Source organism: Nyctereutes procyonoides, unplaced genomic scaffold (assembly GCF_905146905.1).
Source record: "Nyctereutes procyonoides isolate TBG_1078 unplaced genomic scaffold, NYPRO_anot_genome, whole genome shotgun sequence".
Lineage (NCBI taxonomy): Eukaryota > Metazoa > Chordata > Mammalia > Carnivora > Canidae > Nyctereutes > Nyctereutes procyonoides.
The window spans coordinates 344,283-366,706 of NW_026575043.1; the positions used below are offsets into that span (position 1 = coordinate 344,283).

Sequence of the window (22,424 nt, forward strand, 5' to 3'; positions counted from 1 at the left end):
CCTGAGGGGCTGTAGCTCAGTGGTAGAGTGCATGTTTAGCAGGCACGAGTCCTTGGATTCGGTCCACCGCCCCTGACCGGGGTGGAGGGGGTGACCCAGTCTCACCCTTTTCCCTAGGGTGCCATCAGAGGCCACCCGGATGCCTGGCACCATTCAGAAGCAGCCAGTTCTGCTTTGCTGCTAATTTTCATTATTATTAAGAAGTGGGGGAGAGAAAAGACAGAAATGGGGGAAGGAGACCCTTGGGAAAATCCCTTTAGATGCTTGCTCCCTAGCCCTTTTGCTCAGCTGAGCCTGTGTTAATACATCCTTCCCGCCTTCAGGTCCCCATTCACCTCTGCACCCCGCACTCCCCCCTAATCTTCATGGGCACCCTAGGTCTGCCCAATCACCAGTCCTGGGGTGCCGCGAGCCCAGCTTTTTCTTGTGAAAAAGTGTTTACTGTCCAAGGGAAAAGCACTTCTGGTGAAACTCGGAAGCTTCCAAAATCCATTGTCAAGAAAGTTTATGTACAGAGGGGGAAGGAGCAGCAAGCTATCTTGAAACGTGGGACAAGAGGTTTTAAGCTCACCTCCCGTGGGTTGAAGAGAACCTTGGGGTCCCTACATCCCAGGTGGAACCGGAGGCGCAGCCCCGCTGCCCAAAGCCCATGTACTGGTGAGGATCCAGAGGTATGGATCCAACGCCACGTGCCCAAGTCCCCCGGGTCCTTCTGGTTCCTCCTGCTCCCCCCCCCCCACCTCCGCCTCAACGCGACGAGGCGCCCTCTCCTGCACACTTCTGGCCTCTCCACAGCACCCACATGCACTGTCTCCTCCTCGCTCAACTGTGCCACAGCTCAGCTCCCTCGGTACCGCAGCTGCATACCCCAGGGAGTGGTTCTCACCCCTGGACAAGCACCTCAACCGGGAGGCATCTAAGTTCCACGCCTGCCCCCTTCTCCCTCCCCCAGCTCCAGCTCCCAGATTAGGCTTTAAAAGTCCATTAGGCACGGGTCTTGGGCTCCCTTGACGCCTGCAGACTGCACCCCACTCCCCACCCCTGCAGAAGCTGGGCCCGGCGCCACCACCTGGGCTCCGAGGCGAGGGTGGGGGGCGCTGGGGGCGTTCTGGGGGCTGGCGGGCGGCCTGCCGGGTGAGCACTGGGGGCGCACTGGAGGCGCACACGAGGCGCGCAGGGAGCGCGCTTGGGGCGCGCTGGGGAGCAGGGGAGACCGGCCCCTGCGCCTTGGACCGCACAGTGCTCTAAAGCTTAGGAAACTTCACAGACCTAGTTTCTCTCTTTTTTTTTTTTTCTTCCCTTTCTTTAGGGATTCTGCCTCATGAGACCTAAAGTGAATGGGTCTGTGGACGGGACTGCAGCTCGGTGTTTCAGGCGGTGTTGAGGCTGACGAGTGCAGCTGTCTTCCTTTTCTCTCTTCTGTGAATGTTCGTGTCTTGGGTGGCACCAAGTCCCATGGAGTAGAAATGGCATAATATTGAAGAGAATACATTGGATTGTATATTATTTTAATAAAGCAGGAGAAACGTGGCTAAGCGCACGAAAAAGTACGGTTGGAGGAGCCGGGGGTTGAACCCGGGACCTCGTACGTGCGAAGCACACGCTCTATCACTGAGCTACACCCCTACCCACTCGAGGTTTCCCCGGATCTCCTATAAAATTTAAATTGTATCTGTGGCTCGCATTAGTTTCTGTTGAAACTAAATGTGCCCAGTTCGACTAGATTTCAGGAAGCACCTTCATCGTGAAAGTGATTTAAGTCAGCAGTGGAGTTTTAGCCTTTTCATGTGAGATATAGGAGTTTAAGTTCAAGTCCTGTTGAAGAATCATGTTTCCTTTTCCTCTCTGTTATTTCCAACTTTTATATGGAAATCAACTGGGGCTTTCTAAAGAGCACGTTGGTGTATGTTGCTCCATTTTTCAAGCCTGCTGTTGACTCGACTGGGTTCTAAAAAGCAGGATGGGCGGGGCGTGGGGGCGGGACAGGTCAAATCCAGGACTGCAACAGATTGAGAAAGCCGTAAATGTATACAGTACAGTGATTTTTTTTACGCTGTCCTGATCTAGGCAGGCAACTTTGGAGGCTCTTTCAAGGATCTGCTAAATAGATGAAACAATGAATTTTTTTTTTTTTTAAATTTATGATAGTCACAGAGAGAGAGAGAGAGAGAGGCAGAGACACAGGCAGAGGGAGAAGCAGGCTCCATGCACCGGGAGCCCGACGTGGGATTCGATCCCGGGTCTCCAGGATCGCGCCCTGGGCCAAAGGCAGACGCTAAACCACTGCGCCACCCAGGGATCCCTGAAACAATGAATTTAACAATGAAAGGCAAGGGAGAAATTTGAGGAACAATGTAGATTGATACAGGATTTGGAATCTTATTGAAGTCTAATACTTAGTATTTAGGAAAGCATGCAGGTTGGATTTTGCAGATGGTGACACCTTTTGCAAAGAATAGTAAATATAGGAGGAGGGGTGAGAATTGTTTGTTGTTGTTGTTATTGGTTTGTTGATTTGTGTATAGGTAGGGCAATAAGAGGGAAATGTATAGTTTGGGTTTAGAAATGACAAAATTTAAATGTCTGTGGATTAGCCTCTTGAGGATGTCTGCCCTAAGCACATTACAATCTGCAGACATCTCTGAACCTGAATTTCAGATATTTTGTGGCTGGGAGGAGAGCGCTCTTTAGAAGTGGATAGAGTAAGGACTTAAAGTTATCCACTAAGACTAGTAGATAAAGAACTTATTATTGGTATTAATGGGAAAAAATGGGATTGGTCCTACATCGATCTCATTTTTTAAAAGTTTATACTCTTTGCTATGGTCTTAAATTTTCCTTAGAACAAAAGTAAAGGTCTCATTTCCTACCATGAGCTTCCTGAGCTTCCAGATAAGATGATTATCTCTTCTTTGACCCTCTTTGTTGATCTATGACTATTTTAATTATATCAGACTACATATCAAACTTCTCAAAATTGAACAACTTTAAACCATCAATTACATTTGCTCACAATTCTCTGGGTCAGAAATTTTGGCTGGGTCCCTTCTGCTGCTGGGAGCCAGTTGGGATTGTTCACTGCTCTTTATTTAGCTGGTAGCAGGGTTGGACTCAAAGGTCTGAGGAGGCTCCACTGTGGTGTATCAGTGCTTCTCTATCTAGTTTCCTGTTCACTTTTCTCTCCATGGTTCTAGGTTGGGCTTTCTCATAGCATGCTGATCCCATTGTAGTCAGACTCCTCACAGAGCAGCTTCTGAGACTGGCTATTGCAAAAGAAGCAAAAGCAGAACCTGCAGATCGTGTAAACTGTCTGTGCAAGGAAACAGCATCACTTCCTCTAGTCTCCAAAGGAAAATCTTTGAGCAGAAACACTGTTCACAGGGGCTGGTTTATTGAAAGAGAGGGTCTTTTGCTTCCACAGCATGCATTCAGTGCAGAGCATCTCGTTTTCGCCATCTTCAGGTACAGTTGAATGGGAAGGAGACAAGGAGATGGTTGACTTCTTAGAAGCCAAGACCTCTCCATTACCTGGATTTACCTGAAAGTGAAGTATTCTGTATTGCCAGAGATGAACATTATTTTGTCTCCAAAATTAAAGCAGATCAATGACGGGATTTTCCTTAGTCATTTTATTCAGGCTCTTAACTGAAGAAACAAAAGCCTGTGTTTGAATTCCTGTATTCTGTTCCTGGTATGTAATAAAGGATCAGGGATAGTTGTTTGTCCAAGGCATTCGGCTTGCCATCTGAAGTGTTTTTCCAGAGACAGTTGAGATCCTGCTCACATCACCCTAATTTCTCTCATTCTCTTGTCTTTAGGATTAGCTATTCTGGCTAAAGAAGTTGCACAGGGGTCTCTCCCTCTCCTTCTCTCCTCCACTCATCCCTTCTCCCTCCCTCTTTCTCTTCCTCTCACTTGGATCTTCCTTTTTTAAGTCCTATTGCAAAATGATGGTCCAGGTGACAAAGTTGGTTGCATTTGGGGCTGTTGAATAAGTCTTTTCTTCTCCTTTCTTTCTTCTGATGTTTCACCAGTCATTTTTACTTTCCATGTGAGCAGAAAAACAAAAAACAGAAAAGTAGACTTGGCATCCCTGAAAGAATGTACCAATGTGGAGCAAAACTGAAAGAAATGCCTCTGGAGGTGCTGGGCATCGAACCCAGGGCCTCATGCCTGCAAAGCATGCGCTCTACCACTGAGCTACACCCCCCAGACAACAACTGCTTGTTTTGTGATATATTAGGAAATGTGGTATCTTCTGTATTCTTTGGCAAGGCCATTTGTGTGTGTGTGTGTGTCAGAAAATTTATTCTGTTAACTGAATTAATTCTACGTTTCTAAATTGGATTGTTTTCCAGAATAGTAAATTCTAAGTCCAGATTTAAACCATTCCTGCTCCTAGGTTCTTCCCAGCCAGGGACAGTCTTCTCTAAGATCTTCTTACTGCCCTAATGCCTGTGTTTTGTTTTGTTTTGTTTTTGAGAACCACTTTGGAAAGTCTTGAGTTAGGAGTTTCCCTTCATTCTTTTTCTCTACCATGTCTTTCTCCTCCACAGATCACTCTACCTGATTTCCATTGGCTGTCTTGTCTGCACCCACCTCTTCAAGTGTCTGGTCTGTAATCACTCTCTTCCTCACTTTCTAGACTACTTGCCTTTCTCACCAGCCAACTTCAAGACCAGGATATCTTGCTCTAGAAAACCAAGGAAGCACTTTGACAACCTATATGCAAAATGAAAATCATTATTGCTCATTTCCAATCATGCTGGATTCCTCAATTCCATATCTTCAAAAGTGGTCTTCACCCTACAGCTGGTTCGAAAGTTTAGAAAAGAGAAAAAAAGGAGGCAGGGTAGAAGGGAGGGAGAGTTAGGGAGAGACGGAGGGAGAAAAGGGGAAAGAAAGAGAGAGAAAGAGACAGACAGAGAGAGAGAGGGGAAGAAAATGTTTGAGTTCAACTTCGTACTTCTCCCTGCCTCTCCTTTCTCAAGCAACCATTGATGTAATTCCTGTCACTATAGATTAGTTTGAATTTTCCAAAGTTTTATGCAAATGGGATCATATATTTACTTTTTTGATTTCACTTCTTTCTTTCATCATAATTATTTTGAGTTTCACCCATGTTTAACGTATCAATAGTTTACTCCATTTTATGCTGAGTAGTATTCCATGGTATGGATATACCACAATTTGTTTATCCATTCACCCATTTAAGCTAAGCCCTTGGATTGTTTCCAGTTATTGGCTATTACAAATAAAGCTGATACAAAAATTTGTACACAAGAATTTGTATGGACACAATTGTTTTATTTTTTCTTTTGGATACATACTTAGGATTTGAGTGGTTGGATCATGGGGTTGGTATATCTTCAGTTTTTTAAGAAACTGCCAAAGTGTTTCAAAATAGTACTTTTCTATTACTGCTAACAGTGTATGAGAGTTTCATTTCTTCTGCATTCTAACCAACATTTGGTATGGCTAACATTTTTAGATTTTAGCAACTCTTATAACTGCAATGGTGTGTCATTATGGCCTTAATTAATATTTACTTAATCACTGATGTTGAGCTTCTTTTGCTTATTTGTCATCCTTATTGCTGCTTTGGCAAAGTATCTGCTTAAATATTTTGCTATTTTTAAATCAGATTTTCTTATTGTTGATTATTTAGAGCCCTTTATATACTCTGGATGGAAATTCTTTATCAAATATATGGTTTGCAGAGGTTGTCTCATGGTCTGTGACGCCTTTCTGTTCTCTTAAACATATTTTGCACAGAACAGGATTTAAAATTTTTTGATGAGGTTGCATTTATCAAATGCTTCTGTTGTCATATCTACAAAATATTTGTCTGACCCAAGGTCACAAAAATTTTCTACGTAAGGGACCCCACACATTTTTTCTTTAGTTTCCTTAATTTTTTGAGACAGGTCTGGGTTAAGTCACAAGATGAGGAAGAGTGGAAAGTCTTTCTGTTGGAGCCCAATTACCTCTCTTCTGCCCTCCTTCTCACCTATCTTCCCTCGCTGCCAGGAATTGGATCCAAGCCATAAAAGAGAGAGGCAATAGGTTCTCCAAATTTCTGAGTAAGAAAATGTACTGGATGATTAAACAGCAACCTTTAATCTGAAATCTCCTAAAACAGAAGTTGAGAACAATCCAAGTTTGGAAAAATAAATACTGGGAAACTTTGCTCCTGGGTAGCATAAATAGCTCAGCTGGGAGAGACTTAGACTGAAAATCTGAAGATCCCTAGTTCAACCCCAGGTTTTGGCAGGGTGGGTGCTTTGGTGAACTGAGGACAGGCGACTCTATTTGCCACCTTCAAACTCCATAATAATTACATCTTTGAATTTATGTTTTGTAACCGAGGTTCAATGGGATAGTGGAGCATGGTATGTGAACAAAGGAAATGAGCACAATGTGCATGTCTGTCTTTCCCTGCATCTCTTTCTTCACACAGCGATCGCAATGCTCCTTGGATTTTGATGTGTGAAATAAAGGTGAACAATAAAATTCATGCTGATAATTTACAATGTTAATTCTACTTAATTAGAATGATATTAAATAAGTAAATGAAAAATACATAATAGGTTGAGAAAGACCAACGAAGAAAGGAAAAAGCTTTATATTTTATTGTTACTTTTAATGGTACTTTCTCTCTACTTTTTAAATTTTTAAAAATTTTATTTGTTTGTTTACTGGATGACAGGACAGTCAAGAGGAAGAATCGATGTTGGGGAGAAAGCCACAAACCACTGCTTACACGTGCCCCCAAGAGTGATCGCATATTACACTTCAGATTTTTTATTTCAAAGGAATTAAAACAAGGCCTTACATGCGCAGCCGTAAAGATTCTGGATTTCTGTTAGAGCACAGCTGATATCAGCGCTGATTTTACACCTGCCAAGGCAGGGGCAGGTGTGATGGCTGGAATACAGCAGGTGGAGAAGGCAAGCGCAGGGCCAAGCCGGGGGGTGGACTGCAGGCTTCTCCTGTTTTGAGTAAAGGATCTTGCATTTTCATTTTCACTGGACCTGTACCTTATGCAGCCCGGCTGGTCAACAGTCCATCAACATTCACAGTATGCTTTCACAAAGTTCTTGGATTAGATACACCAATCTCCGAGGCCACCTCCAGGCTCCCACACACATATAGGTGAATTATAACCTCAAGAGCACCTGTGGGTATCGTATTAAAATTCATGCCCACAGAGTTCCCTCTCGGAACTTCAATTAGTCCGTTCATGACTATATGAAATCAAATTGGAACTTGATACCTGAGATATCCCAAGGGAACTTGTGGTCTGTATCTATAAAAAGACACATTGAGAAAACAGGGTTGTGTGCTAATATCACCTCATTGCTCTTTGCTTCCTGAATACAGTCTTGACTTGTGTGGCTGTGATCAAACCAGTTCCCCTTTGTTTCTAACGTCTTGGGATGCTATCTGTTACGTCTGAAGTCGTGGGGTGCGTAGTAAGGGCCAGGGAGTATGCGGAGGGGAGGCCTATGGTGGAAATAAAAACTACAAGAGCAAAACACTTCCGGGAGGGGCGAGCAAACCTGCAAACAGGAAACACTCCCCAGGCCCCGCTGGGATTCGAACCCAGGATCTCCTGTTTACTAGACAGGCGCTTTAACCAGCTAAGCCACGGAGCCCACACGAAAGGCCGCGGAAATTCTCCCTTCAGAGATGGATCTTGCCCTGCAGCTGTTTCTGAGCAGACCCCACCTTTTCTCGGGCTTTCATCCTCTCGGTTTTTGACCGGCTCAGAGTCCCCCGGTCGCAACGAGCGCGGCCCACGCCCCAGTTGGGGGGTGTTCTCGCTCTTGGAGCCTGGATGCGCCTCGGGGGAACCGGCAGGCGGAGGGCGGGGGGCTTTGCGCAGACATCCCCGAGCACCGACCCGGGCGGGAAGCCGCAAGAGAATTGCTTGTTCTCAAGGCCGGTTTGGTGAAGGGTCAAGACCCGCGCCGCTGCAGCAGGGCCTCTTCCCTTTTCGCCCCTTTTGCACCTTGACTAGGTGACTGAAGGCGCCCCAGCCCCACGGTGGGCGGCGAGGTCCTGCGGACCAGGCCCCGCGCTCCCAGGCCTCCGTGCCGTCCCCGCGGGGTCCCCGCGGGGTCCCCGCTGCACTCCCGAGGCCCGAGCCGCCGCCACCTGCGCTCGGGGAGGGAGGTTTCCAGGACCAGAGTCTGCAGAGCGGCCCCGGGAACCAGGCCCTATGGAGAGGGAACCGCACACCAGCAGGAACCCGAGGGCCGGGCGCGGGGAAGGCGGCTCCGGGCTGGGGGCGCGCGGGCAGAGGAGGGGCGTTGGTGGGGGTGGGGGTGGGGAGGGGGAACCCTGTAGCGGATTGTCAGCAGTCTTCTACCAGATGAGGATGACAGGAGGGAACTGATAGGTGTCGTCTCCTCCTCCTCCCCCCTCCCGTCCTCTTCTGTGAAGTTCTGTTCTGATGGCTGTCCCAACTTACATTTTCTGGTTTTTGTGACAGTTGCTTTCCCGTGAGTTGGAACCATTGTGATGAATGTCTAGTCTGGCACTGTTCATACTGTATTCCTTTAGCAAATGTATACGGTCCTTGGGTTCCATTTCTCAGCATTTTTGGAGATAACGAAAGACGGAAGAACGAAAAGAAGAGAAAAATGAGGGACCTCGAGAAGTATTTCCTTTGGTTTCCTTCACTCTCTGAGCGGTGCCTGGGTCTACTCACAGGCTGCAGAGGAGCAGAAGGGCTTCCGGGGTTCACCTCACCACCGCCCTCCTCCTCCTCCCGCTCCCCCTCCCCTCCCCCACAGGCCGGTCCCCCTCCCCCGCCGGGACCACCGCCCCTGCCCCCCCACCCCCCACGCCGGGATTGGACCCACCCGCGCACACGTGGAGGACGGTGGACGCCGAGTTCCTGGGCCGCAAACATACTGGACAGACGGACAGTCCCACTTGAGGAATCTGAAGCCACCCGGAGCGGAGGTGGAAGACAAGCCGAGTGCTGAGGGGGGAAAGAGCCAAGAAAAGGCCTTTTCCTAGCGGCCGAGATAGCTCAGTTGGGAGAGCGTTAGACTGAAGATCTAAAGGTCCCTGGTTCGATCCCGGGTTTCGGCAGCCGCGAGCATTTTGTCCCCTCTCCGGGGTTGTGGCGGGTCCCGCCCGCGCAGGACCGTCGTCGAGGACTTCCGTGGGTACCACCAACCAGGTGCACACAGATCCCGGCGCGATGCGGTAACCGGAGTCTGAGCTCCGTAACTGAGGGGTCGAGGGGTCGGGTTTTGTCGCTTGCACAGGCGGTGGGAACAGGGCAGCCGTGGAACCTCCCGGTGCAGAGACTCGCGGGACCCTGGCGTGGTTGTGCATCTGCTACCGTCTGGGCGACTATGGGCGAGACTACCGGTGGGAGGCAGAGAGCAGGGGAGGGGGCAGCCACAGCCCGTCCCCGCGCCTGCTGTGTTGCGACCCGAAACAGCCGGACCAGGTGCACCGAGCATGTGCGGCCCAAGCGAGCACCAGATACTAGTTCAAAAATTCGAAAAAATAAAGATTACCATCTCGTGACACTTTAAGTTTATGAAATTCAAAACTCAGAGTGTGTAATGTGAAGTTTTATTCGCACACGGTCCCATCAGTCCTGTGAGGTCCTGCGCGGGCGGACCCGCCACAACCCCGGAGAGGGGACAAAATGCTCGCGGCTGCCGAAACCCGGGATCGAACCAGGGACCTTTAGATCTTCAGTCTAACGCTCTCCCAACTGAGCTATCTCGGCCGCTAGGAAAAGGCCTTTTCTTGGCTCTTTCCCCCCTCAGCACTCGGCTTGTCTTCCACCTCCGCTCCGGGTGGCTTCAGATTCCTCAAGTGGGACTGTCCGTCTGTCCAGTATGTTTGCGGCCCAGGAACTCGGCGTCCACCGTCCTCCACGTGTGCGCGGGTGGGTCCAATCCCGGCGTGGGGGGTGGGGGGGCAGGGGCGGTGGTCCCGGCGGGGGAGGGGGACCGGCCTGTGGGGGAGGGGAGGGGGAGGGGGAGGAGGAGGAGGGCGGTGGTGAGGTGAACCCCGGAAGCCCTTCTGCTCCTCTGCAGCCTGTGAGTAGACCCAGGCACCGCTCAGAGAGTGAAGGAAACCAAAGGAAATACTTCTCGAGGTCCCTCATTTTTCTCTTCTTTTCGTTCTTCCGTCTTTCGTTATCTCCAAAAATGCTGAGAAATTTTGATGATAGGGAACACTAACTTTGAAACCCAATTAAGCAAAATATTATCCCCAAAGAGAATTCCATTCTTCCAATTATTAGCAGTAAGAATAATTTACTCAACTATTAATATACTCTCATTTTTTAAGGTGGAAATTTTTTCCTCTCATGTATGTAAGTATATCCTTGATTTTGCCATGTGACCTGCAAATTCTAAAATATTTACCTTTGGCCATTTACAGAAAAGGTTTGCCAAAACTCCTGTTCTAGAGGACCTTCTTCATTGAGTCATTGAGTCCTTGAGAAATGTGTTGGTGAGGAGACCAACAGCCTCCTTCCCAAGAAGTGCCTGCAGTGGCTATTCTCTTCTGGCCAAGAGTGACAGTCATAGACACTACAATTAAAATGATTCCTTGAATCCAGTTGTGATGATGGGATCCTGGAGGAGCTGTCTCTTGCAACTGGGCATCCTGGATCTTGGGAAATAACTATGGGGTGAAATCAGAGATCGAAATAGGCCTGCAGTAAAACAGACCTGATTCTACTGATCACAAGATCTCTCTCAGTCACCCTCTGACCGATAGACCACAGTGGCATTTTGTGTTCCAATATTTGGTGTCAGTTCAGAGTCGTGTCCAATAATCTCCAAACATTCTATCTCCAGCACATGATTGTCTTGACAAGTGGAGTTTCTTCTGGGAAGGCTAGAAAAAAATATTTGCCATATACATTTTTAGCTGTGTACCAAATACTTTTCTCAGGTGGGGCCAGTATCCTCTTCATTCAAGGAGATCTAGATTGGATTCCTGATGTATGAGATACCAAGTGAAGAAAGGCCAGCCAGAAGCTATCAGAGTTCTCTGTACAGGCCAAAATAATAGACACAAAAGATACTGCAGTTCTGGAAGAATTCTAAAGATAAATGCCATGAACAAGGTCATGAAAGATGTCCAGGGTGGTGATTCTTACGACTTCTCCATTCAGCTGGCCTATTTGGCCTGTGCCGAAGGCAGCAGCATGCTATCGTGAATTTAAGGAAGTAATGATTTCAATTACAATGAAATTATTTCCTTACTGGAACAGATAATCATGGCCACTGGTACTTGACGTGTGGCTCTTGCTGTAGAAAATTATTCATTCTTCACGCTGATAGAAACTGACCATTTGGGGCTGAATTCTGCCTCTCCAAAATTATATGTTGAAGTCCCATTCCTGTGGTTGACAGTTCCACTCAGACTGCGACTGTATTTACAAATAGGGCCCCTCAAGAGATAATTAAGGTAAAATGAAGTCATATGGCTGGGTCATAACCCAGCATGACTTATTATGGGCTGCGTTCTTAGAAAAAGAAGAGATAAGGACACAGAAAACATGCAAACTGAGGAGAGACATGTGAAGACACAAGAAGGTTGCTTCAGGGAGAGAGACCTCAGAAGAAACCAAACTTGCTGACATCTTGATCTGGAACTTTGAGCCTCCAGAACTGTGAGAAAATAAATTTCTGTTGTTTAAGCCATTGAACCTATGGTGTTTTATTATGGTGGCCCTGGCAAACTAATACAGCCATCAAGCATGGTTGTTGGTTGGCAGGGCCAGCAAGATACTTCTGCTCTCACCATAGGATCATTTAATATTCCCAGCCTTTAATAATCTAGTCATGGAGGGATCCCTGGGTGGCTCAGCAGTTTGGCGCCTGCCTTCTACTCAGGGCGTGATCTTGGAGTCCCGGGATCCAGTCCCACATTGAGCTCCCTGCATGGAGCCTGCTTCTGTCTCTACCTCTCTCTCTCTCTGTCTCTCTCATGAATAAATAAATAAAATCTTTTAAAAAATAATCTAGTCATGGGACATTGATCACTTCTCCATTTTTCAGGGTATGGCATTGGCCCATTATATTGATAATCACAGACTTACTGGACCCGCTTTTGACCCCGTGGTCTAAAAGTAGCAGGTGCTTTAGACTCACTGGTACAATACATGTGAGCCACAGAGGGAGAAATGAGCCCTACAGAAGTTCAGGAGCCCGTCATCTCAGTAAAATTTTTATGGAGTATGTTGAGATAGCCGTTCAGAGGTGATGAGCAAGTTGCTGCTTCTGGCTCCTACCACTAGAAAAGAAATAAAATGTCCAGTGGGTCTCTTACATTTTGGAGGCAGAACAGAGTCATTTGGACCTAATATTCTGATTGACTTACCAAGTAGCTTGGAAAGCTACCACGTTTTTTTTTAATTGATATATAATTGACATATATCATTATATTACTTTCAGGTGTACAACATAACGATTCAATATTTGTATGTATTGCAAAATGATCACCACAGTAGGTCTAGTTAACATGTGTCATCATGCAGAGTTACAAAAATTTTTTTTTCCTTGTGATAAGAACTTTCAGGATGTAATCTCTTAGCAATTTTCAAATATGTAACACGGTGTTATTAACTGTAGTCACCATACTGTACCTTACATCCCCCGGACTTCTTTATTTTATGAATGAAAATCACTCCTTTTACCCATTTTGCCTCCCACCCCTGCCTTTGGCAACTACCAATCTCTTCTATCTAGGAAAGCTACTTACTTTGTGTGAAGCCCAGGAAAAAGAAAGTTGTGCAAAAGGTCCAGGCTGTATGAAGCCTACATTGACTCCTCTCCTCTATGACACACCAAAGTACTCCAAGTGTCTATGCAAGAAATGGCATTTGGAATTTTAGCACTCTTCTACAAGTGAATCACATGACAAACCTTTGGGATTTAGTGGCAAAACTACAGCATCCTTTGCAAATTATTATCCTCTTTAAAAATATATATATATAGTTTCTGGCTTGCTACTGGGTTCAGGAGAGCTTGAATGCTTGAGCACGAATGACTAATTTACCACGAGAATAGGGCTTACAGTCATGACAGAGGTCTTCTCTAATCCATGCTGCTGTGAAACTGAGCATGCACAACATCAGTTCATCATCAAGTAGAAATAGAATATCTGAGCAGGTCTACAGGCAGGAATAATTTACACGAGAAAACAGCTTCTATTGCCTTGGTCCTTACACTTAGTACATTTCTTCTACTCTTTCAGGCTACATCCTGAGGCTGTCCTCATAGGGCATTTCTTTTTTTTCTTCTTCAAATTTTTATTTAAATTCTAGTTTACCTATAGTGTAATATTGGTTTCAGGAGTAGAATTCAGTGATCCATCACTTACATATTACACCCAGTGCTCCTATTACACCCAGCCCTCCTTAATATTTATCCCCCATTTAGCCCATCCCCCACCCACCTCCCTCCATCAACACTGAGTTTGTTCTCCATCATTAAGAGTCTCATGGTTTGCCTTTCTCTCTTTTTTCCCTTCTTATATGTTCATCTGTTTTGTTTCTTAAATTCCATATATGACTGAAATCATGTGGTATTTGTCTTTCTCTGTCTGACTTATTTCACTTAGCATGATACACTTGTAGCTCCATCTATATCATTGCAAATGGCAAAATTTCATTCTTTTTGATGGCTGAGGAATATTCCATTGTCTCTAAATACCACATCTTCTTTATCCATTCATAGACATTTGTGTTCTTTCCACAGTTTGGATATTGCTGATATGCTGCAATAAATATTAGGGTGCACATACCCTTTTAAATCAGTATTTTTGTATCTTTTGGGTAAATACCCAGTAGTACAATTGCTGAGTGGTAGGGTAGTTCTATTTTTAACTTTTTGAGGAAACTCCGTACTGTTTTCCAGAGTGGCTGCATCAGTTTGCATTCCCACCCACAGTGTAAGAGGATTCTCGTAAGGCATTTCCTATAACCAAAAAAGAAAAAAAGGCCAGGCTTGGTTTATAGGTGGTTCTGCATCATATGCTGGCATCACACAAAAATGATCAGCTTCCAAAGTACCTGAAGGCCAGTGGTAAAGGCAAATCTTCCCAGTGGGCATTGCTTCAAGCAGGGCACCTGACTATTTTGCTTGCAAGGACAGATTTAAGGTAGAGGTCTACTCTAATTAATGAGAAATAGCTAACAGTTTGGCTGGATAATTAGAGGTTTGAAAGGAAAATTATTGGTAAAGTGGTAACAAAGAAGTATGAGAAGGAGGTGGATGGATAGATTTCTTCAAATGTGCAGAGTCTAAGGATATTTGTTTCCCATGTGAATGCTCCCCAAAGAGCAACCTCCTCAGAGGGGAATCTTAATAGGTAGGTAGACAAGATAATCCATTTTGTTGGTGTCTGTAAGCTTCTCTTTAGTCTTCACTGCTCTTCTCCAATGAGCTTATGAACAAAGTGACCTTGGTGACAGTGATGGAGGTCATGTATGGGCTCAGCAGTGTGGTTTTATACAGCAAAATAAATCTGGTTCAAGCCTCTTCTAAATGACCAAATTACGAACCTTTCCTACATCTAGTAAGGATGGGAGACCTATTTTGGTTACACCAGAATGTGGATTCACTAACCCCTGACCTTCATCTCCACTTTTCTCAACCTTGGAAGCACTGAGTTGATGGAAAGTGATTAGATTTTTTCTGTGGAGTACCCTAGTTTATGTGCTTAGGAAGACTCATGATCCATTGTTCACTCCTTCTGGTGTCTGTACAGGATGATTTGCAGTTGGAAGTAGATGGGTGGAGAAGATGGGGGAAGGAGAGTCACTGGGCAGGTTTGCTTCTCCTTGGTCTGCAGCTATGGCACTGACTCAGGCACCTTTGCAAAAATAATGCCCGAATCAGCAATAACTAGAATCTCTTATTTGTTCTTTCTCTTCTTGTTCTTTTTCTTTCATGCACCTCTCCTCTGTATATTGCCAATGGAATAGAGTTCTCAAACTTGATATAAATCTGCCATGTCTGTGGTCTCTGGTTCAGGAGATCTTGCATGAGTCAGATCTTTTTTGTTTCCTTTAATCAATCACATGTTCCTTGGGAAGACAGGCATCATCAGTAATGATGAGGCTCATGGAGTTGAAATGGATCAGGAGCAAAGGCAACCCATGAAGGGTATGAATCTAACTTTGATATGAACAGGAAAAACTGTATCAATTTAAATACAAAGAAAGGAAAGTGAGAAAAGTTTGTCTGAGCATGGTTTAAGAGATTGAAGGGGAAGGGCAGGAATGGTGGTGCTAGATATTGAACCCAGCACTGCATTTCATGCTCTCTACCACTGTACCCCACTCTCTTATAATCCAAGAAATTGAGAAAAATACCTTTCCCTGTTGACTCCCATTATTTGCTACTGGTCTCCATGAAGTGAGTGTAGACATAGCAATAAAGACTTAAGAATTCGTAGAATCTTTGACTAGCTTTGACCCCCAAGTGCATGACCAGAAGACCTGGCTAATCTAACAGTGCATGGGTCTAGTGGGGGCTGTACAGCTGCTCAGTGAAGAGAATACACAGTGAGAGCAAGAGGCTGGTACAGAGAGCCAAACTTTTACCTCTACCCGTCTTAGGTTTCCAACTGGGACTCTTTAATGAAAAGGTAGATTAACAAGAGAAAACCAGAGTTTATTAACAAGTGCAGTCCATATCACATGAGATTAACCTAAATGCACAGAAACCAAAAGCAACAGCTAAGAACTTCTCAGCATCTGCTGCAAAGAACAGTAGATTTGTAGAGAAATGCCAGGACAGAGGGAAGCAGTTTAGGGCTTAAGGGTAGCTAGCTGGGAAGGTAAATACAAGGGAGAAAAGTAATAGAGGAAGGTTTGTTTGCAGATTTGTCTGGTGCCTCCCTGGGCTGGTAACCATCCCCTGTAAAATGGGAATTTATGTCCTGACCCTAGGCAGAAAGGCAAAAGTAAAGAGAAAGCCTTTCTTGTGTTCGCTACTTCTTAACTGCCTTCTGTTCAAAGTAATTTTTAGGTCAAACTGTCCTATTTTGGGTGCTATATATTGACTTCCTTCCCTTCACTCATCAGGGTAGTGGGACCATGTTATATGGTATGTCATATTTTAGGGTTAATTTGTCAACTAGCCTCAAAGCATATGAAGACCTGAGAAGTTACAAGTATATCTTTTTGTATCTTCTTATGTTTAAATGCTTTCAACTAAGTCTGTTTTTAAAATTTAGTTTGACATTAGTAGCTAAATTAGAATTTTAAAATTATGTCATTTATTTTTAAACCTAATTTATTGAAGACTAAACTAGATTCATTTTGACTTTTATTTGTTCCAAAAAAGTGATAGTATCTCAATATGGTGAGGATAGACATGATTGAAGAAAAATGAAAACCAAAATTGGTCCTACTGATTTTTAGGTGGAAATGTGATCTTTCATAGATTAACTTTGGTTTTGCAGTTTTCACTGATGGTGAAGTGCTAATGCATGCTGGGATATTTGCATAAATACATTGGCTAATCAAGCCACAAGCCATTAAAACTTAAGATACATTAACACCAAAATATGAAATACATTAAAAACAAAAGGAGTTCTTCAAAAATACCCCAAATAGCCAGAGGAATATTTAAAAAGAAAACCAAAGTTGGGGCATCACATTGCCTGACTTCAGGCTGTATTACAAAACTATGATCATCAAGAGTATGGTACTGCCACAAAAACAGATACATAGATCAATGGAACAGAGTAGAGAACCCAGAAATGGGGCCTCAACTCTATGGTCAACTAATATTCAACAAAGCAAGAAAGAATATCTGATGGAATGAAGACAGTCTCTTCAACAAATGGTGTTGGGAAAATTGGACAGCCACATGCAGAAGAATAAAACTGGGCTATTTTCCTACACCATACACAAAGATAAACTCAAAATGGATGAAAGGTCTAAATGTAAGACAGTAATCCATCAAAATCCTAGAGGGGAACACAGGCAGCAACTTTTTTGACCTTGGCCTTAGCAATTTTTTGCAAGACACATCTATGAAGGCAAGGCTAACAAAAGCAAAAATGAATTTTTGGGACTTCCTCAAGATAAAAAGTTTCTGTATAGCAAAGGAAACAGTCAACAAAAGTAAAAGACAACCTACAGAATAGGAGAAGATATTTGCAAATGACATCTCAGATAAAGGGCTAGTATCCAAGATCTATAAAGAATTTGTCAAACGCAACACCCAAGAAACAAACAATCCCATCAAGAAGTAGGCAGAAGACATGAACAGACATTTCTCCAAAGAAGACCTACATATGGCCCATTAGGACATGAAAAAAATGCTCCACATCACTTGTTATCAGAGAAATATAAATCAAAACCACAATGAGATACCACCTTACACCAGTGAGAGTGGCTAAAATTAACAAGACAGGAAACAACAAATGTGGGAGAGGATGTGGAGAAAGGGGAACCCTCTTACACTGTTGGTGGGTATGCAAGCTGTTGCAGGCACTCTGGAAAACAGTGTGGGGGGTCCTCAAGAAGTTAAAAATAGAGCTATCCCATGACCCAGCAATTGCACTACTGGGTATTTTCCCCAAAAGATACAGATGTAGTGAAATGATGGGACACTGCACCCCAATGTTTATAGCAGCAATGTCCACAATAGCCAAACTGTGGAAGGAGCCACGATGTCCTTCGATGGATGAGTGGATAAAGAAGATGTGGTATGTATATGTATACATACAACGGAATATCACTCAGTCATCAGAAAGGACAAATACCCATTTACATGAACGTGGATGGAAGTGGAGGGTGTGATGCTGAGTGAAGCAAGTCAATCGGAGAAAGACAATTTTCATATGGTTTCACTCATACAGGGAATATAAGAAATAGTGAAAGGGACTATAAGGGAAAAGAGGGAAACTGAGTGGGCAAAATTAGAGAGGGAGACAAACCATGAGAGACTCTTAACTCTGGGAAGCAAACAGAGGGTTGCTGGAGGGGAGGGGAGGGGGGATGAGGTCACTGGGTGATGGGCAAATTAAGGAGGGCATGTGATGTGATGAGGACTGGATGTTATACTATATGTTGGCAAATTGACTTTAAATTTTAAAATTGAAAAAAAGGAGTTCTTTGGAAAGAAGATTAAATTAAAGAGCAGATATTAAATATTTTACATAATAACATTAGTTATCCAGGCTTTTACAAAATGGTACTTTATTAAAAACTGTGATTGCCAAGACATTAGCAAAAGGTTGCATCCAAGATGTGGACCTCGAAATGGTGAATGAATATATGGCAAAATAAAATAAATAAAATAAAATAAAATAGATTCCATATCAAGGAATACCAAGAAAGAAGTTGTTATGAGATTGGGTTTTCATATCTGAATTTTTATGACCTTAGCTTTCATCTGCTTTCAGTTTTTAGTATGCTAATCTCAGTAGTGAACTTAGCCTTCATTTAAGAATGAACTCTACCAGTGATGGCATGTCATCTGCAAGATTGTTTGGTGGTAAGGAAAATCTGAAGGCTCAGTTAATTGTTAAAATGACCAGTGATGTTTAATAATTTCCCTCATGTCACCAGAGAAATCAAGATGGCCTAATGTCAAATAGTTTCTCATAACAACATCACATCACATTGGCCATGCACACACAATATAGAGATTCTTCTTTTATGGGCCTTCTCATAGTGTCTTATGACTGTCCCTCACCCTAAATGCACACACACATACAAAATCTCAAGGTAAAACTGAATTAAAAAGTGTATTGCTGAGTAACATATCGGAATTTCTTGCCCCTCAACTTTTCCAGAGTTTTCCATCAAACTTTAGATTTTTAGGGGGGCCTGGATGGCTCATTCAGTTGGGTTTGGCTCAGGTCATGGCCTAGGGTCTTATGATTGAGCCGCAGTCCAGGCTCTGTGCTCAGCACGGAGTCTGCTTGAGAGAGTGTCTCTCCCTCTTCCGCTGTTCCTCCCCCACCCTCATGCATGCACTTGCTCTCTCTCTCTCTCTCTCTCTCTCTCTCTCTCAAATAAATAAATAAATAAAATATTTTAGAAATACTTTAGATTTTTATTTTTAAATTTTTAAATGAAGTCACAACCAGAATGGATGAGTTAGCACAGTTGATGGATGTGTGCTAGTCCCATTTGGATTGCCAAGTTTTGATACCAAGCTCTCTACCAGAAAGGGGACTATATTACAAAACTGGGGAGGATGTTGATTTTGATGGCACTTCCAAGATTATATATGTGTATATTCAAGAATCTGAGGTGGAGAAGCCTGAGCCAGAGAATTAATCCTGCCATGAAGGTGGAGAAAATGACATGAGAAATGACAGGAACAGGGGAGAGAGCCAAGGGATGGAATATTAGGAAGATGTGAGGCTCTGAGGAACAACGCTCCAGGAAGAAGTTGTGAGTGACAATTGACCAATTGACATCTCCGTTAGAAGAAAAAAGTCTTTCATACAAGTCGTTTATACTGTAGATTTCAAGAACCTGATCTTACTAAAGTTTAAGAGTCATCACTGTAAGGAAATTATCTTCTTGGGACTTTGCAATAGATACAAATTTATAAGTCACTTTGAATTTTCTTTAGAATTTCCTTTAATCACTCATAACACATGGAAAAACCCACCCCGTTTACAGATCATTACAGATCATAGTGTGGCACAAAAACATTTCTCTCTTATAAATAACTACATATTTATAACACGCACAGAATTAAATTAAGGAGTGAAGATACTTGGAGGAAAAATAAGAATGTAGTCTTAGAACCTGTTTGGCTGAATCACCATGTGTGAGGGATGGTAGACCTAGTGGGCCTCAGGTCTCAGGAGGAGTAGAAGGGGTGTCTTCCATGGATGAGATGCTTTGTGAAACCTAGAGGCACAGAATTACTTGGGAGGTCTTGGGGGAAGGAATGTTTAATTTGGGTGGAGCACGCCCCCTGGAGTTGGTGTAAATTAATTTACAGAACACTTGGTGATTTTGCATGACTTGCCAAGGGCACCCACAGTTATGGGGCAGAAGAGATGCCAGGTTCCTAAACTCTTAAAGTAAAACCTTCACAGTGCCTCTTGATTTATGTAGTTTGGTTTCTTGAAAATGGCACATTATTTGCAACAAATGCCGAATTAACACAAACCAAACCAATCACCTCTTTTGTGATCAAGAATAGCTGTTGTCTTTCACTCAGATCTCTTGCTTTGCACTCAGGTCTCCCTGTACAAGATTTTCTCCTGGTTTAGTTCAGACATAAAAACTATCTTACTTTATAAACTCGGTTGAATGATCAAATTCATATAGATTCATCAAAGTTATCATTGTTATGGGGACTGTGGATTTAAAACTTCTTGCAGGGGGAGGTAGAATTGCCCTGAGTCCGGGGAGAAGGTGTGTCTGTGTTCTTTGATGCCTCCCTCAGTGCCCAGAACCCCTGCTGCACATCTCTTGCAGCCCTTCCAAGAGGTGGTGCTCTGGACTACACCAGAGTCCGAGTTCCGGACCAGAGGGAGGGGTAAGTTTTCCCACACTCTGGCCACTTCTTCAATATTGGAATCCCAACAGGGCAGGGCAGTGCTGCGGGCCTTTGTAGTAAAGAAGCATCTTCTGCCTTCTCAGCTCACATCTGGCATCTTTGAACATCTCTCATCTTTCCGGAGATGACAAGGAAACGGCACCTGCTCCTTCAGCTGGGATGGGCTCTCCTCAACCTGTCACCTGACCTGTCATCAGGGCCAGCTGCAGGGGTTGGTGACCAGGGCCCATCCAATTATGTGGCCAACTGGCGCTGACTCTCATTACTGGGCAAGCGTGTGTTCTTCGTTCCAGAGGAGAAACTGTCCTCCCTGAAAGTACTAAAGTACTAAAGTAGGTTGATTTTTTTCAGATTTTCTAGGCCTTTATTTTTAAACTTCTCCTCTTATCCAGGAAAAACACTCTTGACTTGGTTCCTGATGCTAGTTTGGGGAGCATGAAAGATGAGGTGAGTATGGTTTAACTGCCTTAGGAGATGCCCTTTCAGGTCAGAGAGTTTCCGGCTCTCGGAAATCTGCTTTTCCTCACAACTTGGTTTTTGTGCAGTGTTAAAACTTTAGAGAACGCAGCAATGCTTGCTCAGGATGGATAGAAAATAAAAGGGTGGGCTTTGAGTAAAGTAGCATTAATTATCACCTTGTATTCCATCGTGTCTGAGACTTTCACAAAGAAAGCATCATCCTCCTAACACCATGGAGAATTGCAGATAGAAACCTGGAGTTTTTTCACTCAAAGATCAAAATATCACTACTTAAAAAAATATATATCACCACTTAACAAGGAACAGGAGGAATCCAAGAAGTGGGGATGCCAGGGATTGAACCTAGGGCCTCATACATGCTCAGCATGCACTCTACCACTGAGCTATACCCCTCTATGCTTTAACAGGTTTGATTTGTTTTACCTTCAGAATCATTTTACTCGTGGCCACCTACCTACTTTGGAGTCCTGAGGACCTGAAACTGCTAACAAAAAGACTCTTTATTTTATTTTATTTTTTTTCAAAAAGACTCTTTATATACACAACTCCCTTGTTTCTGAACTTCCTGGATTGCATTCTCCTTCCCTGCTGCGTGAAGGCATCCTTCCCAGGATTCATTTATGCTGGTCCACCCAGACACACAGAACTTTCAGAGAAGCAGCAGGGAAGAGCCCTGTCCTAGTTCTGTCCTAGCTCTGTCTACTGAAAGAGCATAGACTCAGTGACTCCCTGGTGACAATGAGGAGAGCTAGTCTCCTAACTTAATTTCTTAATGCAGATCCACACTAGCAGGAACCAATGTTGCCTACTGGAAGAATCTGCTGTCACCCGAGGGCTGGGGCAGGGACATCACAACAGTCTGGACCATATCTCCCTGCCAGGATGTAAGAAAGTGCTCAGAAGATGATGATAGGCTTCCAAGGACACAGGAGCTACTAAACAAACCTTGGAAGCTTGCTTGGGCATTAAAATGAGCGAAGGACAGTGGTGCCTGGATGGCTCTGTTGGTTGAGCATCCGACCCTTGATCAGGGTAGTGAGCTTGAGCCCTGCTTGGGGCTGGGTGTGGAGTCCACTTGAACAAAAGTTAAAAAAAGGAATATAGCCTGATGGCCAAAATAAGAATACCTGAGTCCATACTGACGAGAAAGGATGAGGGAGAAGAGGAAGTTTTCTTTACAATGGTATGCTGGTTTGAACAACTTCATTATGTCTGGGTGGGGGGGGGACTGATTTTTAGTGTGTTGTGCTTATAAAGAAGGAATTTGTTTCCTTCACTTCCTTCAACTCCCCTCGGAAACATGACCCCTAAAACAGGTGCTATGTCCATGGGAGGTGTTTCCTGGTGCACTTTCCTGTCTCCTGTCCTTGGGGCTTTCACTCTGTCCGCAGGGTCCTC

The 22,424-nt window shown here is 44.1% G+C and overlaps 5 non-coding genes across 5 annotated transcripts; 1 reads left to right on the forward strand and 4 right to left on the reverse strand.

Moving 5' to 3' along the window:
* Positions 1 to 1,554: 1,554 nt before the first annotated feature.
* Positions 1,555 to 1,626, reverse strand: TRNAA-CGC (transfer RNA alanine (anticodon CGC)). The gene has a single exon. It is a non-coding gene; the product is annotated as a tRNA-Ala (tRNA).
* Positions 1,627 to 4,138: 2,512 nt separating this feature from the next.
* On the reverse strand, positions 4,139 to 4,210 carry TRNAA-UGC (transfer RNA alanine (anticodon UGC)). Its single transcript has one exon. It is a non-coding gene; the product is annotated as a tRNA-Ala (tRNA).
* A 3,374-nt stretch (positions 4,211 to 7,584) lies between these two features.
* Positions 7,585 to 7,658, reverse strand: TRNAT-AGU (transfer RNA threonine (anticodon AGU)). Its single transcript has one exon. It is a non-coding gene; the product is annotated as a tRNA-Thr (tRNA).
* A 1,374-nt stretch (positions 7,659 to 9,032) lies between these two features.
* On the forward strand, positions 9,033 to 9,105 carry TRNAF-GAA (transfer RNA phenylalanine (anticodon GAA)). The gene has a single exon. It is a non-coding gene; the product is annotated as a tRNA-Phe (tRNA).
* Positions 9,106 to 9,687: 582 nt separating this feature from the next.
* TRNAF-GAA (transfer RNA phenylalanine (anticodon GAA)) lies at positions 9,688 to 9,760 on the reverse strand. The gene has a single exon. It is a non-coding gene; the product is annotated as a tRNA-Phe (tRNA).
* Positions 9,761 to 22,424: the final 12,664 nt, after the last annotated feature.